Source organism: Mangifera indica, unplaced genomic scaffold (genome assembly GCF_011075055.1).
Source record: "Mangifera indica cultivar Alphonso unplaced genomic scaffold, CATAS_Mindica_2.1 Un_0002, whole genome shotgun sequence".
Lineage (NCBI taxonomy): Eukaryota > Viridiplantae > Streptophyta > Magnoliopsida > Sapindales > Anacardiaceae > Mangifera > Mangifera indica.
The window spans coordinates 141,192-158,439 of NW_025401094.1; the positions used below are offsets into that span (position 1 = coordinate 141,192).

At 40.0% G+C, this 17,248-nt stretch overlaps 1 pseudogene; it reads right to left on the bottom strand.

Annotated features, from left to right (window-relative positions):
- Positions 1 to 6,124: 6,124 nt before the first annotated feature.
- LOC123205214 lies at positions 6,125 to 14,649 on the bottom strand (annotated as a pseudogene).
- Positions 14,650 to 17,248: the final 2,599 nt, after the last annotated feature.

Genomic DNA, 17,248 nt, shown 5'->3' on the forward strand with positions numbered 1-17,248 from the left:
CAGGTAGAAGTTTTCCCAGGAACCAAACACAGCAGACTCGTTTCTTATATCCGACCCATACCAGCCCAATTTTGGTTTCACCCAGCCCTCATACGCTAGTCTCCAGTTTCAAGTCCAATATTCCCACAAATTCAGCTCTAGCCCACACAACACACCAACCCCAGCCCAAGGATTCAGTAGGACCTTCACATAACCCAAATGAAGGCCTGACTCGAGGCCAAAATGAAACACGCCCATCCAATTTTAAAACATTGCGAGCGACTGCTCCTTCACCTTCAATAACAAGCACAGGAGCTTCATCTTCGCGGCCACGACGAGAGAACAATTTTTGATGGCTTTCAGATGATGAGTTTCGAGCAAAGGTGGAGAAAGGACTGTGCTTCCGTTGTGACGAAAAATTTGTTTCGGGCCACCGCTGTAAGTTTCACCAACTGAGAGTCATGATAACCAACGAAGAGGAAGGCGAAGAGAAGATGGAAGATATGGAGGATGAGGAATTTCCAACAGAAGTTTTAGAAGAGGAAGTCAATTTGAACAGTAGTTCCGTAGTGGGGTTGGATTCTCCCAAGACAATGAAATTGATCAGAAAAATTAAGGGCAAAGAAGTGGTCATCTTGGTGGATAATGGGGCTACACACAATTTCCTTTCAAATAGGGTGGCTTAAGAGTTGGGATTATAGGTGCAGGCTCCCAAATATTTAGTAGTGCTGGGGGATGATAGGAAAATAAAAGAAGTGAGGTGATGTGAGGAGGTGGAGTTGACGTTGTCAGGACTTTCCATGTTATTAAATTTTCTTTCCTTTCCTTTAGGGGGAGTTGATGTTATTTTGGGGATTGAGTGGTTGCGGAAATTGGGGGAAGTCAAAATTGATTGGAACACTCAGTATATGAGATTTAAGTGGGCTGACAGAAGGGTAGAATTAAGGGGAAATTCTTCTCTAGTCCGACGAAAGGCCTCCTTAAAAGCACTATGTAAACTGGTGGGCGATAGTGGAGATGGGTTTTGGATTGAATTGGGTACAATGGCAGGAGAAGAGGTAGAAGGTTCGTTTACAAATCCAGAGATTCGGGAAATATTAGATGAATTCAGCATGCTATTTACAAAGCCACAAAACCTCCCTCCCCAGAGGAACCAAGATCATGCCATCCATTTATTGTCAGGTTCTCGGCCTCTTAATTTACGACCTTATCGGTATCCCTACTACTGAAAAAATGAGATTGAAAAGATAGTGAAAGAGATGTTGGCAACAGGGGTGGTACGCCCTAGTGTAAGCCTTTTTTCTAGTCCTGTGATTTTGGTTCGTAAGAAAGACGGAGGTTGGCGATTCTGTGTTGACTACCGAGCACTCAACCGAATCACCATCCCCGACAAATTTCTAATTCTTACCATTGACAAATTGTTAGATGAATTGGGAGGCGTTGTGGTGCTTAGCAAGCTTGATTTAAAATCGGGATACCATCAAATAAGGGTTCGAGAGGAGGATATTGAGAAGACCGCCTTTCGAACTCACGAGGGGCATTATGAATTTAGAGTTATGTCGTTTGGACTGACCAATGCACACGCCACGTTTCAAAGCTTGATGAATGAAATCTTTAAGCCTCATCTACGGAAATTTGTATAGGTTTTCTTTGATGATATACAGATTTACAAGCGAACATTTCAAGAGCATTTAGAACACTTGAGGGTGGTGTTACAGCTGCTACGGGATAACGAGTTGGTGGTCAATAAAAGGAAATACTCATTCGGTCAGACACGGATTACATACTTAGGTCATATAGTGTCAAAGGAAGGGGTAGAAGCTGACCCGAAAAAAATTAAAGACATAGAATCTTGGCCGGTTCCACATGATCTAAGAGAGTTTAGAGGATTCTTAGGATTGACAGGGTACTACTGTAGGTTCGTAAGGGGGTATGGATGAATCGCCGAGCCATTGACAAATTTGTTAAAAAAGAATGCTTTCCGTTGGGGATCCGAAACGCAACAAGCTTTTGAAACTCTCAAGACTGCCATGGTTTCTGTCCTTGTTCTGGCAGCTCCGAACTTCTCCAAACAGTTTATAATTGAGACAGATGCATCTGGTTCGGGACTAGGAGCGGTGCTTATACAAGAGGGTCGACCTATCGCATACTTGAGTAAAGCTCTTTAGCTGTGAAACCGCGATAAATCAGTGTATGAAAGAGAATTAACAGTGATAGTATTGGCATTCCAAAAGTGGCATCATTACCTTCTCGAAAGACATTTTCAGACTCGAACAGACCAAAAGAGCCTAAAATTTTTGACAGAGCAGAAGATTATAGGGCATGAGCAATAGAATTGGTTAGTAAAAATGCTAGGATTTGACTTCGAGATTGTATATGACCCAGGATGCGAAAACAAGGCGGCAGATGCATTATCAGGAAATTTGAAGTTCACTCCGAAATGCAGAGCAGTCATCACAGTGCAGTTGGAAGGAGTCGAAGGCTTGCAACAAGAAGTGAAAAAGGATGAGAAATTACGAGGTATTATCCATGATTTACTGTGCAACCCACTTCTCATGTTGGCTATACTCTGAAGGGAGGCAAACTGCTATACAGGGATAAATTGGTGCTACCGAGACACTCCAGGTTTATTCCCTCTTTAATTGCTGAATTCCACTCTTCATCCTTTGGGGGCCATTCTGGGTTCTTCAGAACTTATAAGAGGTTAAATTCTCTTCTGTATTGGGAAGGAATGAAAGGAGATATTAAGGCTATTGTCGCAGAATGTGATGTTTGTCAAAGGATGAAATATGAGGCGAGGTCGCTAGCTGGTTTATTGCAGCCCTTACCTATTCCGGTCGACACGTGGGAGAACCTATCCATGGATTTTATTGAGGGCCTTCCGAAGGCAAAAGGCTTGAGCGTAATCTTGGTAGTTGTGGATAGACTATCTAAGTATGTCTATTTTGTAGCATTGCGACTGATACGAACCTTAGGAGAACCACACCTCAAAAGCTAACTATTGAGATGAGAGAGCCCAAGGCCAAATAAACCCCACACTAGTTGTCTATACTTTCTAATATGGGATTCAAGTCCCATACCTTGCACTTGGGATCCTAACATACCACCACGCTCCACAGCCCTGACGCCCACGTGGGTTGGCTGTGCGCTAGCTCCCTGCTAGCCCCGAGCGAACACTGCAATGTCAGCGTCACTACCAGCGCCGCACGATTGCAACTGGGAGACATTGTGATGGCTCTGATACCAAATGATACGAACCTTAGGAGAACCACACCTCAAAAGCTAGCTATTAAGATGGGAGAGCCCAAGGCCATATAAACCCCACACTAGTTACTCATACTTTCCAATATGGGATCCAAGTCTCATACCTTGTACTTGGGGTCCTAACAGCGACACCCATATAATGCTAAGGAGGTGGCTGAAATATTCGTAAAAGAAGTGGTGTGCCTCCATGGGTTTCCGCGAACCATAGTGTCGGACCGTGACTGTATTTTCTTAAGTAACTTTTAGACAGAAATTTTCAAAGCTGCAGGAACTTTATTAAAGTATAGCTCTACATACCACCCTCAGACGGATGGGCAAATAGAAGTCGTAAACCACAATTTGGAAATGTATCTCCGTTGCTTTTGTTCAGGGCAACCTAAAGAGTAGCCTCGATGGCTAGCATGGGCGGAATATTAGTATAATACCACCTTCCATAGCTCCACAAGCATGACTCCGTTTAAGGCGATTTACGAGAGGGATCCTCCTCCTCTCCTCCGATGGGTAGAAGAAGAGTCCAGAATTGAAGGTGAAAATTCTATGATTAAAGAAAGAAATCTGATTCTGGATGAGTTAAAGCATAATTTACACCTTGCTCAACAAAAAATGAAATTGGCAGCTGATAAACATAGACAAGATGTTGAATTTCAGGTAGGTGATTGGGTCTTCCTCAAGTTGCAACCGTATAGGTCTCGTTCGTTGGCGTGTCGCCCGAATGAGAAACTTAGCCCTCGCTTTTATGGGCCTTTTCAGGCGATTAAGAGAGTAGGAAGTGTGGCCTATAAACTGAAATTGCCAGAGGATGCAAAAATACATCAAATTTTTCACATTTCTCAGTTGAAGAAGCAGATTGGCACTGCCGGGGTGCCTCAACTACTGCCTGATTTCCTCAGCGAAGGATTGGAACTCCAGGTTTAGCCAAAAGCAGTTTTGGAGCATAGGTATTCAGAGCATGGGGACCTTGAATTGTTGACAAAGTGCAGGGGTTACCGGACTGTGAAAATTCATGGGAATTGTATGAGAATCTCAAACACCTTTTTCCCAATTTGCACCTTGAGGATAAGGTGCCTCTTGATGGGAGCGACAATGTTAGGGTGAAGGTATATGTGAAAAGGAAGTTCAAGAAAGGGAGAATGACAAGTGGCAGCCGTGTAGGAAGAGCATAGGATAATCAAGCAACTGAGGAAAATCTCTCAAGTCAAGAGTAGTAGGGGACTGAAGAAAGAAGCTTGTACTTGACCCAGGGAAATTCAAGCAATGAAGTGACAGAGAAAAGACATGGAGTGGGGGAGTAGATATAATCTTGGGGGATAGAGTATAGGAGGCTAAGAAAAAAATTAAGAAAAAGGAGTGGTTAGGAAGGGAGAGATAACAGCCTCTCGAAGTGCTGTAGGTGATGAGCAGTTGCAGTAAGAGTAGCTGCTGTTTGGGAGTGGTTTTTGTTGTTACTGTTCTGTATCTTTTTGTTAACCCAGCATTGTAATTGTAAATCAGAGAAGGATCCCTTGACCATTGTAATTGACAGCAAAATGGAAAAGAAATGAATGCATGAATTATGTTATTTTGTTAAACTTGGTGAATTACACAATACTGTTATATTGAAAACATTGAGATGGTTAATGTGGGTTGGATGTGAGTGCGATTCTGGAATTCTTGCAAGTCCGTTCTGCAACTCCTGGTGAACTGCAATTCCCAGGTTCTGTAGTCCGCAGTTTGCCAGGTCTGTAACACATTGATACATAAACCACTTTTGAAAGGTGTAATATTTCAAAAGTTTCAGACAACTAGGAAAACATAAAGCAACAATAATTTAAGAGCAAAAACAAGGATAAAGGGCTAAGAAGCAGAACAAGCGTTTGTGAGTCTGCCGAAACCAGAAGATGCAAATAAACATGCAAAATAGCTAACCTGAACTAGAAAATACAACAGGGAAAAGGAAGGGTCGGGCGGGGGGTGGGGTGGGGTTTGAGCGAACATGGAGGAGAAAAAACAGTTTGTACTCTTCTAGTTTTCAGTGGAAATCTTTCAACGAACTAACAAATATGTCCACCCAATACAAAGAGTATTCTTACAAATGGCCAGAAACGTGATTGAACTTACCTTATCCAAAGGTTTACTTGCTTCTTGTTCGTACTTGGTAGGAGGCGGGAACATTCCATGTGAAGTATCCTCTGACTGAAAAGTTGAACAAAAGAATTATTTAGATTGGGGATGCTTATAATGTGTCCTCTAGTATCAGAACAAGTAAGAGTAAATGTCAACAGTTTGCACCTGAGTGTCTAGTTTTGTATTCACCTCCATGATCATAGGCGTTGATGAATTTGGATTGCCATTACTTTTAAAGTTTTCCCCCCATGTGCCAAGTTGATGAATCGGCTCATAAATTCCAAATCTTCTTGAGGTGACAAATTGGGTGGATGAAGAGTTGATGCCCTTCGAACTTATGATGGGATGCAGCTCACAAATACACCATGTCCCCGTAACCACACCTAAGTTTACAGAAATATAAAGCACTCAAGGAAAAATAAAATACAGTTTTTTAGCATATCACTAAAATGATATTTCCTGCAAATCATGAATGCAAAAAAATCACCAAAATAATGAATTCAATGCCATGAAGATGGTCTAAAATGATTGGTCTGGCATCTCGGGCTTGCAGAATTTCGGCCAGAATAATAACTCAATCGTCAGCTAGCTATTTTCCATACGAGCTGCATAGTGCAGATGAATAGTAGAAGAATAGTAACTCATAAACAGTTAAAAGTAGAAGAAAACTAACATTTTGCATATGAATGCAAATTCAACTCAGTATTAAGTTTCTCAATTTAAATCAGATGTGCTGATAAAGAACTAATTGAAGGGTCAGAAAACAGATTACAGAAAGCTATTTAATGTTAAGATCAGCAATACTTTGGAAGAATCCAGAATAAGCCATACTTGATTGAGCAATGATGCAGAATCTTACCCAGTTCACAAAGCTGACTAAAGCTTCCAACTTCCCCATTTCAGTAGGCATCCTTGGGATGTAACCGCCTTCTACCAGTTGACAAGCAGCAACAGTTTCAGCAAGAGTTGGGTGCAGTTTCTCCATGCCTTGAGTCAAAGCATCTTCCGTTGGCTGACATGACTGTCTTAGATTATTCACTTCCATGTATTGTGAATCAGTCAAGGTTTCAAGATGAAGAACAAGAGAACCTGTTATCAATGTCAGCCTATCAATCAGCGTTAGTCTCCTATGGTGAAAGACCATAGATAACAATTCAATTAAGATGTGAGTGAAAGAGAAATATTGTGACATCTCTAAGCAAATCTCACATTGACAAAATATTAAAAATCTCAAGACAAGTGTCCCAACCCTAACACAAAACACCAGTGATATTGGGTATCTCTATGTGCATATCCACATGTCAGACATTATATAGAAAACATCAGCTTTTGCAACAGTAGATTTCTTGCGTAAAAGTTCAAAATAGTGGCTCAAGTCACCCTCCACTAGTACGTTGTTAGAGACCTGAAATGAACTGGACAGCACTTTCCCTATTTTCTTTGTATTTGCCAATTCCTCAACAACAACAGCAATGTTATTCTATTATTTCAACTCAGCCAGTGCAATCTATACAACCCAATTCTTATTCCCAGCAATCAGCATAAACATTCAAATCAATTTCTCAGCAAACAAACACAAAGCTAATACTCAATCTCAATGGAAACAAACATCTCTTCTTTGTATTACTGAAATTACATAATAGAGTTGAAAAAGTTCGTTACAACTTCGATTATTAAAATGAAAATAAGAGCAACATACTGAAGACCAAAATGGAAGAAGAAAATCTGAGATCCCCAGGCATTTTGAGAGGCCTGTGCTCTCCCGCTGCTACCACACACTTAATTTTCTGCTTCCCCCTCTAACTGATTTCCATCCTTTTTGTTCCCCGCCAATTCCCCCTCTCTCTTCATATTGCCACGTGTCCTTATTGCCTCAAAATGCCCATGCACATTTTGGTTTGCCAATTGCTCCAATCCTTTGATGCCAGCTAGAATATTTTCCTCTCCCTTGCTGCTATGCGACTTACTGCTGCTGTACTCCATTCTTCTTAGCTTCCTCTTCATTTTGCAAGATACATACACCCCAGACCTAACATTTCCCCTCCCATTGAGAGGCATCTTGTCCCCAAGGTGAAAATGAGGAAAAAGATGCTTGAAGGCTATATAAATTTCCCATGAATCCTCACAGGCAGGTAAATCCTTCCATCTCACCAAAGTTTCCAGGTCTCCTAAAGCTGAATAATGATAAGCCAAGATGTCCAAAGGTTGTTACTCTAATTCGCCATCTTCATTCATACAATCAGGAAGCGGCTGGGTGATCAGAGTTGGTCCAAGCTGCTTCTTCAACTGCGAGACATGGAAGACGGGATGGATTTTGGCAGCAGGAGGCAATGAAAGACAATATGCTACAGCACCCACTTTCTTCAAAATTTTATAAGGCATGTAAAAATGCAGGCTGAGTTTCTCATTGGGTCTAGTGGCCAATGAGCGGAAACAATATGGTTGGAATTTTAGGAAGAAATGATCCCCCACCTCAAAATGAATTTCTTGTCATTTCCTATTTGCAAACCTTTTCATCCTATTTTTGAATCAACACATTAAATTCTCGCTGTAAATTCTCCTTCAACTCATCAAGGATGGCATTATGCTCTCGAATCAAGACATTAACTTCTTCTATTTTTTATTCTTCTTCTACCCAAAGCAATACTGTTGGTGGGTCTCTCCCGTAGAGAGCCTTAAAAGGAGACATGCTCGTAGAATTGTTGTAGGTAGTGTTGAACCAATATTCAGCCTATGGAAGCCAATTCGGCCACTGTTTGGGCTGTCGAGAGCAAAAACATCACAAGTAAGTAGGCTGAACTAAACTTCGAAGTGGTTCCCACTGCCTTAAACAACTCTCCCCAAAACTGACTAAAAAAATCTCTGTCACAGTTTGAAACTATAGAATGAGGAAAGCTGTGTACCTTCACTAATTCACTGATGAACTTACGAGCCACTTCAGCTTCTGTGAAAGGGTGTCAGAGGGCTATAAAATGGTTGTATTTTGTTAGCCGATCTACCACAACTAAAATGGAATCCTCTCTCATTGTTTTTGGCAGCCCTTTGATGAAGTCAATCAAGATATCTTCCCAAACCTTGTAAGGCAAGGGAAGCGGCTAGAGTACGCCTCCTGGAGAAAGCGCATCATATTTTATTCTTTGATAGATATCACACTGTCACATATTTCTTGACATCTGCCTTTATCCCTTCCCAAAACAAAACTGCAAAAAATCCGCTTGAAAGTTCAAAAGAACCCAAAATGTCTACCGAGACGTGAGGAGTGAAAATCAGATAAGAACTGAGGAATGTAGACTGAGTTTCGAGGAAGAACAAGCCTACCTTTATGCAGCAGTCTGCCCTTTTTTAATTCGTAGCCTGGATGCGCATCTACTCTGTTCAACAGGTCATGAATGATGTTCTTATTCGAATTTCGGATTTCATTACCCTCTAACCCCCACCACTTGAGTTGTCGTCACTGCCCAAAGCCCTTTTTTGAATTTCGGAATACGAGAGAGTGTATCTGTTGCTTTATTCTTGCATCCCAGACAGCACTGAATTTTGAAGTCGAAACCTAGCATTTTCATGACCCACTTTTGTTGATCACTGCTGATACCACTGATCTGTTAAGAACTCCAAGCTGCATTGGTCGATTCTAACTTTGAAATGTCATCCCAACAGATAATGCCTCCATTTTTAGAACGCCATAACAATGGCCATCAGCTCGCTTTCATATACCAGTTTGCTTCGGTTTCTGACAGACAACGCCTTACTCATGAAAGAAATGGGACAGTCATCTTGCATTAATACAAACATTACACCTAAACCCGAAGCATCAGTCTCAACAACGAACTCTCCCAAAAAATAGGCAGCGTAAGCACGTGAACCATCATCCTTGCTTTTTTCAACCTATTGAAAGCCTCCGCAGCTTCATCATTCCATACAAAAGCGTCCTTTTTTAATAAGCTAGTGAAGGGCTCTGCAATCTTCCCGTACCCCTTTACAAAGTGCCTATAATAGCCTGTTAAGTCTAAAAAACCCCTGAGTTCACTTAAATCCTTCAGAGCAGGCCAATCTTGCATCGCCTGAATTTTTTTCAAGTCAGTTTTGACTCCTCCTACTGACATAATATGACCCAAATAGTCTATATGATCTTGTCTGAATGCACATTTCTTCAAATTAACAATCAACTTGTGATCCTTCAGTAACTCTAAGACAAACGGCAAGTGCCTCAGATGATCCTCCATTTAACCACTAAAGACTAAAATGTCGTCCAAAAAGACTAGTACAAATCTTTCTAAATATGGCTGAAAGATCTCGTTCATCAAACTCTCAAAGGTTGTTGATACGTGTGAGCGCCCAAACGACATCACAAGAAATTCATACTGGCTGTCATGAGTGCGAAAGACAGTCTTCGTCACATCCTTCTCCCTCACGTGAATCTGACCATAGCCTGATTTTAGATCCAATTTGTTGAATATGTCGCCCAACTAATTCATCAAACAACTCATCTATGGCCGGGATTGGAAATTTGTTTGGTATCATTATTTTATTTAGGGCACGGTAGTCCACACAGAATTGCAACCCTTCATCTTTTTCTTTACTAACAATACCGGGCTTAAAAACAAGCTGACACTTGGTTGAATCACCCCTGTTGTTATCATCTCCTTGACTATCTTCTCGATTTCATTTTTTGGAAATGCAAGTACCCATAGGGTCGTATATTTGGAGGTTAGGCTGGTGGAAGGAGTCGCATTGCGTGATCATGTACTCTTTTGGGTGGCAATCCAGATGGCTCCCTAAATAATGCCCCATATTCCTCTAACAAACTTCTGAGTCTAGACTCTGTTTCAACCTCTGTATTCTCCCCTGAATGTGTCACTCCCTGTATTCAGGCTAGAAACCTTCTCCCCCCACTTTGACCGAATTAACCTCTGCCTTTAACGAAGACTCCAATCAACTCAAGAATGCATCCCCTTTCGGTTGAACTCTCTTCCCTTCTTAATCAAAAGTCATTGTTTGCAACCTCCAATTTACTTTCATCTCACCTAACCTACATAATCAATCCATGCCAAGCATGATGTCTATGCTCCCAATTTGAAAGGGAAAAAATTCAGCTTCACAATCATCCCCTAAAATTGAAGTTCCACCGACTCAAATCTACCCATGCCTTTCACTCTTTTCTTATCTCCTAACATGACAGCAAAGCGAGCTGGTGTCATGGGAATCCTCAATTTCTCTATTAATGCTCTTGAAATGAAATTATGGGTGGCCACACTATCCAATAAAGTCACCACTGCCTCACCCTTCAAAAACCCAACAAACTTCATAGTTTTGGGTGTGTTAAATCCCACCACAGAGCTTGAATTCAGTGTTAATTCCATCTCCCTTTCTTCCATGGCTGGTTCTTCATCTTCACCGACATCTAGTTCTTCTTCTTCGCCTTCCAAAGCGATCATAACCTAGAATTATCAAAACTTGGACTTGTGACCCAGAGTGAACTTCTCCTCACATCTGAAGCAAAGGTCTTTCTCTAACTTTGACCGAAATGCCTTGTCAGAGAGATGATGGTAATTACCATCACGGCGTGGAAAAGTGGCGTTACAGTTGCTCGCTCCTCAAGACACCAGCAGTGTGGCTGAGTAATTATGGGTTTCATTTCTAAAGGCTTGGGTATTTTGTGAATAGGTTGGTGGTCAGATTGGGTCAATTTGGGTTGAGTTCATGTTAAGTGGGTTGGGAATGGTGTTGGACTAGGCTTGGTAAGCTGTTAGGCTGCTGAACTGGGTCAAAGTTACAGCCTGATGGACTGTGGGGCTGGATGTGTTTGTGAAATGGGCCGGCTGATAGGAGTGGGAGTCTTAGGCTTTTGCATTTGGATGGGTATATCAAGTTTGGAATCGGGCATCTATCACACAATGTTTCTCTTCGATTTTTTGCACCTGAATCATGGCTTCTTTTAAGGTGGTCGGACGGAAGAGTTTAACTTCAGCCTTCACCGTTCTCCTTAAACCAATCATAGACGCTGACAGTAACACTTCTTCTAATGCATGTCCGAGCAATGTAGAGATTGCTTCAAATTGCTCCAATACTCTTCCACGTTGTCAAACAGCCTCAACGCCATTAAATCTTCATACAAAGAACCCTCCAGAATTGAACGAAACCAAAGCAGCATTTCACGCTTCAGTTAATCCCAATCAGAGAAGGGTTGACGTGTTTCACTTCATTGAAACCACTGTAACGCTTCCCATCCATACACATGCCAGCCGCTGTCAACTTCTCTCTCTCGGTAATTTTGTTAGCTGAAAAATATTGCTCTGCCCTAAAAATCCACCCAACTGGATTTTCCCCATAAACACCGGTAGCTCCAAACGACGATGCATTACTTCCTAGCGTACCCCCCAGTATTATCATTCGTCTCCTAGTGGTTCTCTCACAGTTTCCACTTGTTCTGGCTCTTCTGTCGTAGGCGATGGTAATGGCGTTGTTTCCCTCACTGGTGTTGAGTGCGAGGGTGAAGATGGACCCTCCATTGGAGCCTTCCCTTTGTCGGTCATTGCTCCATCTCTCACCGCCACTAGCTTCCTCAGCTCACATAAGTATTCCTTTATGGTCTCTATTCCTTTTTCCACCCGCTGCAAACGTCCATTGACAACTTGTATGTTCCCATTCATCTCTCTCATCTTGCTGTCAAACTCCACCATCCTTCCCTTCATAGATTTTAGCTCCTTCTCCATTCCATCCACTTTTGCTTCCATCCTCATCATTTGGCTCTGATACCAAATTGTTAGAGCCCTGGAATGAATTGAACAACACTTTCCTTGTTTTCTTTGTATTCACCAATTCCTCAACAACAGCAATGTTATTCTATTATTTCAACTCACCCAGTGCAATCTTTACAACCCAATTCTTATTCCCAGCAATCAGCATAAACATTGAAATCAATTTCTCAGCAAACAAACACAAAGCTAATACTCAATCTCAATGGAAATAAACATCTCTTTTCTGTATCACTGAAATTCTATAATAGAGTTGGAAAAGTTCATTACAACTTTGATTAATAAAATGAAAATAAGAGCAACATACTGAATACCAAAATGGAAGAAGAAAATCCAAGATCCCCAGGCATTTCGAGAGGCCTGTGCTCTCTCACTCAACCACACTTAGTTAATTTTCCGCTTCCCACTCTCTGACTAATTTCCATCCTTTTTGTTCCTCGCCAATTCCCCCTCTCTTCATAGTGCCACGCGTCCTTATTGCCTCAAAATGCCCATGCACATCTTGGTTTGCCAATTGCTCCAATCCTTTGTTGCTAGCTACAATATTTTCCTCTCCCTTGCTGGTATGCAACTTACTGCTGCTGTGCTCCATTCTTCTTAGCTGCTTGTTCATTTTGCGAGATACATACACCCGAGACCTAACATATGTGAAGCTCTATATCACTAATATGGGCCTGCAAAGCAGACCTCAGTTCACAAATTTGCCCTGTTTGCGCTTCAACCCAGTGTCCATACTCCATCTCAAATGCAGGAATTCTTGCACAAACCTTGGTGAGCAGTTTTTGTTGATTGCAAAAACATGAAATGACAAAAAGTAGTGATTTATAAGCAACAGGAACTACTGGAAAGCCATCTTTGTATCTGCAGGAGTTTGCAACAAAAAAGAAAAAGAAAAAAACTCATTTCATTTTGAAGGGAATATCTTTTAATCTATTTAAGTCCCTTTAATGAGCAAATTATTTCACTTTATTTAATAAATTGAAATATGAATCACCTTAAGAAGCTCAGAAGGGCGAAATCCTCCAATCCAGAAGAAAAAACGTTCAGCTGCTATCTTCCACATGTCAGACATTATATAGAAAACATGGCCTTTTGCAGCAGTAGATTTCTTGAGGAAAAGTTTAAAATAATGGCTCAAGCCACCCTCCAAAGTATGTGAAGCTCCACATCATTAATATGGGCCTGCAAAGCAGACCTCATTTCACAAATTTAACTTGTTTGCTGTTCAACCCAGTGTCCATACTCCATTCTCAAACGCTACAATTCCTGCGCAAACCTCGGCGAGGACTTTTTGTTGAATGCAAGTACATGAAATGACAAAAAGTAGTGTTCTATAAGCAACAGGAACTACTGGAAATCAAATTTCAAAGAACAGATTCAGCACATCAGAGATTATATACATAGCTTCATAGCGCAACATCATTTTTCATGGAGGTGTCAAGTTAAGTGCTTGAAACTTGTGCTTGTGGATGGCTGAAATCTATTGTGAGGAACATTTTTGAGACATTGATTTATGGACAGCATCGAAAATGACTTCAGTGCGGATGAAGAGGTGATATAAATTTTGAGACTTGAAATGATTAGGAAACAAAACTATGAAAAATTCGCGGGAATCATGCTTTGAAGGGAGCACAATTAATCAACAAATAGCAGGTGCATACCATGAGTGGTGGTGGTAAGCTAGTAGTAACAAAATTTCACAAACTGTCTTAATATGATGTGTACATTCTTGGTTCCGAGATTCAAATATCAATAAAATGCAATTAGAGTCATGCAATTTCAAGAAATAGAAATGTTTGAGAGTGAGGACATCAAAACAATAAGTTATTCAGCAATAATTTGACAAACCTGGGTTTACAGCTATCTGAGAACTTTCTACGCCACCACCTATATACAAACCCTGCAGTGTAGCATTCGGTGTTTTAAATATTTTAATGTAAATAGGCCCGCATAACAGATACAAATTCAATTCAAAATCCCATACCACTTGTTGCATGTTAGGGAATCTGTTCAAATCAGGCCTCATCATAACTTTTCCACAACCAGCTTTTACGAGCAGCCTCATAGTTTTGTGCAAGACGTCTTTGTATCTGCAAAAGTTTGTAACAAAAAACAAATAGAAAAAATATCACTTCATGTTGAAGGGAATATCTATTTGAAAACCATATAAAAATTAGTGACAACCTATGGTTAAACTTGTTTTATTGTGAGACTGCTAGCATTGAATACACTGAAGTCAAAGGTAATGCATAGTCCATTAAGTAATTTATGTGCCAATTCTTGGCTTTGTGCATAAATAGACTAGTTGAGTAATTTCTACGTTAAGGATGGAGAAGAGTACCAATTTGAAAATAGTTATTATTCCACAAAGCCAGAGAAAACAACATAATAGTATAAAGGTCCAAATTCAAGATACCTTGCACTGCATCACATTAAACAATAAAATAAACAAGCATTGATCTGAAATTTGAAATTGCAAATTTTCCAAGGCTCAAAATTTAGAGATCAGATTAACTTCTAACTAAAGTAAGGGCATGTTTATACCATGGATAAAGAAAAATAGATAAGCAACTATAAACATATCAGAAAGATGAGTTTCCTTTTGCAAATAAAAACTCATCATTCATCTCTAGTATTGTAACAAAAACAGATTTTGCAACTGTATCTCACATGTGTCCTCCCACCTACTCAGTCTCCATAAATAGATAAACTCAACCCACTTGTAAAAACAGAAGAACCAATATCAAAGTTCCCTGATTTGACTTGCTCACACCCTATCTTATTTTAAATGTACTCTTTAAACTACTTAATTTAAACACAAGTTTCACATACCAAACATTGACCTTAAACTTAAACTTTAAAAAGAACACTAAACATTAAATTGAACAAACCTACAAAGAAAACAACAAATGTTCATCATAACAGCACATTATTACTCATGAATTTAGTGCAGTACAAAATTATTGACCACCACTAGTTAAAGGACGATTTCCAAAATTCAAAACAAAATTTATAAAGTTTCATTGTAGTTTACAATCATTTTCAAAAGCTTGGTAATATCTAAGAAAATCTACTCATAAGCATGAAGAAGAAACTCTGAGAGCTCCGATATGATAAAAGGAACACAAAAGTTTACTTACAATGAAGAAGAGTAGCTTTCTAGACCAATTCAGCTAAGAAAGATATTAACATAATTATGTTTATTAAGAACACAACAAAAACCCCACAATTCAGCCAAGCTTTCAGCCAAAATATCATTAAGATTTCCTAAATAAGAACAAGCAAGCGAAAGATAACACCAAACTTCTATCTAGCCACAGTGAGTAATTCCAATCTAAATAAATACATTAGGTATTGAGAGAATTTTGTTTTATTTCAGTCTTTGACATAAAAATGTTGTTGTCTATTTGAAATTAAAATTAGGGGTGAGCAGGTCCAAATACCCTAATGTAAAACAAGCAACCAAAACTGGCTGGTTTATGGGAAAAGGAACTGGAGCCCGAACCCGAGCCAGAGCCAACCAAGTTCAGTTCCTACCTAGAACCAACATGGTTAGTTTCAGTTCCAGGTCCAGTTCCTACTCAGAACCATTACTATCCATTCATTTTGTTATTTCCAATTTTCCAGCCGGTTAAATTTCATATCAAATGGACAATATTGAAAACTTTTAGAAGGAAATAAAGCACAGAACAATATTTGTACATAGCACTAAAAGAAAACAAATGAGAACAATTATAATCAAGTATCCTTTCACAAAAGAAAAACAATCAAAGACTTCAAACCTAAGCTTGCAATAAGAGGTTATTCAACGTAGATTCATAAAATAATCATTATAACCAGAAAATTTACAGAAAAACAGGGGAGAAAACTTAACAATAATCAGGCTTCTTTATATTGGTTCGGTAACTTGACAATATCAGTAACTCTAACATCAAGGCAATGGAACAAGTTGCAATCATCTCTGAAAATCTTAATCGACCAAATAGGTAATTAGTATTTTTAACAGGACAATATACTATCCACTCTTTTGCTTATGCAAAGAATTCCTAGAACTAATAAAAGATAACAAAACCTCATATGGACATTTATCTAAACCCCTAGGCAAATAAAATTCGTGATACAACAAAGAAACCCTGGCAATAAACTTTAACACTATAACAACTATATAATGTTGATAGAACCTTAAGAGAACCACACCTCAAAAGCTAGCTATTGAGATGGGAGAGCCCAAGGCCATATAAATCTCACACTAGTTGCCAATACTTTCCAATGTGGGATCCAAGTCCCATACTTTGCACTTAGGATCTTAACATACCACCACGCTCCGCAGCCCCAGCGCCCACGCGGGCTAGTTGTGCGCTAACTCCTTGTTAGCCCCGGGCGAACACTACAATGCCGACGTCACCACTCCCACCGCACGATTGCAACTGAGAGACATGGTGATGACTCTGATACCAAATGATACGAACTTTGGGAGAACCACACCTCAAAAGGTAGCTATTGAGATGGGAGAGTCCAAGGTCATATAATCCCCACACTAGTTGCCCATACTTTTTAATGTGGGATCCAAGTTCCATACCTTGCACTTGGGATCCTAACAAATGTATTGTTAAATATAAAAATAAACAAGACAAAACCCAACAGGGTCATAATCATAAGTATATGAAACAAATGTAGAATAAGTCCAGACATTATGATGAATGACTGCACACTAGAAGTGCTGATCCACAAAAGGAAAGAAAAGGAAGAGAACAGAAAAGGTGATCTTTCAACCAATTTGTCTGTCAATTGAAAGGCTGCTAAATCATATATCAATAAAAAGAATATTCATTACAGCCATTCACTAAGGAGCAATGAAGATTGCACCAAAACAAAAGCATTGAAAAGGTAATAACTTAGCACATCAACGGGAGAGTTCGTCTCAGTCAGGGAAGAAAAAATCATATTGAACTCTAATGAAGACAAACAGTTCGATGCAATAACGATTTGAAGACAAGTTATGGAGAGTTCGTCGAGATTTCGAGTGCTAGATAGGAGACGAGTTGAGAAGCTGTAGAGGAGACGAGTAGGAATGCTGGAGAGGAGACAAGTTTGAATGTCATAGAGCAGACGACTTTGTGACACCGGAGGGCAGAGGAGATGATATA